This window comes from Mirounga leonina, unplaced genomic scaffold (genome assembly GCF_011800145.1).
Source record: "Mirounga leonina isolate KUSES-001 unplaced genomic scaffold, KU_Mleo_1.0 Mir_204, whole genome shotgun sequence".
Lineage (NCBI taxonomy): Eukaryota > Metazoa > Chordata > Mammalia > Carnivora > Phocidae > Mirounga > Mirounga leonina.
This window is the reverse complement of record NW_023270513.1, coordinates 23,793,139-23,795,252: the sequence shown is the minus strand read 5'-3', so window position 1 is coordinate 23,795,252 and position 2,114 is coordinate 23,793,139. Positions and strand designations below refer to the sequence as shown.

Sequence of the window (2,114 nt, the reverse complement as noted above, 5' to 3'; positions counted from 1 at the left end):
TCTCAGGATCCTAGGACCATGACCTGAGCCGAAGGCAGACGCTTAACCCACTGAGCCACCCAGGTGTCCCTTTGTACACATTTTTGCTTTAAAGTCTGACAAATCAAACACTCACAAGATGGAGATCATAGTCAATTCTAGGTCCCAAGCAAAATACTTCTTTTCATTAATTACAGTGTTATTTTTATTCAAGTCAGGATAACTGGTATTACTCTCCATGTGAACTGAAGAAAAGTCAGTGCATATCCCTTTAGGGTGTCTTAACCCCCTCCTGTGATCTTACACACTTCTCTTTGAATTTAACACATCTTGAATGAAACAAGCTTGAAATAGTATTTCTGACACCAGAGGTTTTAAAGAGATTGGTAAGATGGTTCATTTAAACATTCTGCTTTGTTATATGTACTACAGGAAAAAACAACTTAGTGAATTTGGCTTGCCAGTACTGTGGTTCTCAATCAAATCAAAGACCATGAGGAAGCCATCCTCTGAATAAACAAAAAGATATGATAGTAGAGAATGGAAGCACTAGCACACAGTAGAAAGGAAGAGCTTTGGACTGGTAGGCCTTGATGCTAGTATTTGTACTATTCCTCCTTGAGCTGAGATTCCCCAGGTCCCTATTTCATAAACTGTAAATTTAGACACATGATGCAATGGCCACATAATTCTGGAATATTGGTTTCTACTTTCTGGAAAGTAATTTGTTAAAAGTAAACAGGCCCCAGCAAGTGTTAGTCTTAGAAAATTCAACTCCAGTTAAGAAGAAATCTTAGTTTGCTACCTACAAAGATAATTTACATGGTCAGTCTTCTAAAAATTGTGTGGGGGGCTCCTGGGTGGCTCACCCGGTTAAGTTTCTGACTCTTGATTTTGACTCAGGTCATAAACTCAGGGTCGTGAGATCAAGCCCCAAGTCAGGCTCTGCCCTCAGTAGGGACTCTGCTTGATAGCCTCTCTCTCCCTTTCCTTCTGCACCTCCCCCTTGCAGTCGTGCTTTCTCTCTCTCTCTCTCAAAAATAAATAAGTAGATTGAAGTACATTGAGCTCCATAGAGACAGCACTGGGGCAAGTGAGAACCAGATGGGCACTGGGCAACCCTGTGCCTTGCTGAGGAAAATAATTAAGCATGGGCAAAGGAGATCCTAAGAAGCCGAGAGGCAAAATTTCATCATATGCATTCTTTGTGCAAACTTACCAAGAGGTGCATAAGAAGAAGCACCCAGATGCTACAGTCAACTTCTAAGTTTTCTAAGAAGTGCTCAGAAAGACCATGTCTGCTAAAAAGAAAGGAAAATTTGAAGACATGGCAAAGGCAGACAAGGCCAGTTGTGAAAGAGAAATGAAAACTTATATCTCCCCTAAAGGGGAAACAAAAAAGAGGTTCAAGGATCCCAATGCACCCAAGAGGCCTCCTTCAGCCTTTCTTTTGTTTTGTTCTGAGTTTCACCCCAAAATCAAAGGAGAACATCTTGGCCTATCCATTGGTGATGTTGCAAAGAAACTGGGAGAGATGTAGAATAACACTGTTGCAGATGACAAGCAGCTTTATGAAAAGAACGCTGCTAAGCTCAAGGAAAAATATGAAAAGGATACTGCTGCATACAGAGCTAAAGGAAAGAGGATGCAACAAAAAAGGGAGTTGTCAAGACTGAAAAGAGCAAGAGAAAGAAGGAAGAGGAAGAAGATGAGGAAGATGAAGAAGATGAAGATGGAGATGAATAAGTTGGTTCTAGCACAGTTTTTTTTTCCTTGACTATAAAGCATTTAACCCCCCGTACACAAGTCACTCCTTTTAAAGAAAAAAAAAAAAATTAAAATGTAAAGCTGCATAAGATTTGTTTTTAAACTGTACAGTGTCTTTTTTTTTTTTTTTTTGTATAGTTAACACACTACCGAATATGTCATTAGATAGCCCTGTCCTGGTATTTTCAATAGCCACTAACCTTGCCTGGTACAGTATGGGGGTTATAAATTGGCATGAGAATTTAAAGCAGTTTCTTGTTGGTGCACAGCACAAATTAGTTATATATGGGGATGTTAGGTTTTCATCTTCAGTTGTCTCTGATGCAGCTTCTATGAAATAATTGTTCTGTTAACTGAATACCACTCTG

The 2,114-nt window shown here is 39.6% G+C and overlaps 1 pseudogene; it reads left to right on the top strand.

Moving 5' to 3' along the window:
- The first annotated feature begins 1,129 nt into the window (after positions 1–1,129).
- On the top strand, positions 1,130–1,725 carry LOC118025988 (annotated as a pseudogene).
- The last annotated feature ends 389 nt before the right edge of the window (positions 1,726–2,114 follow it).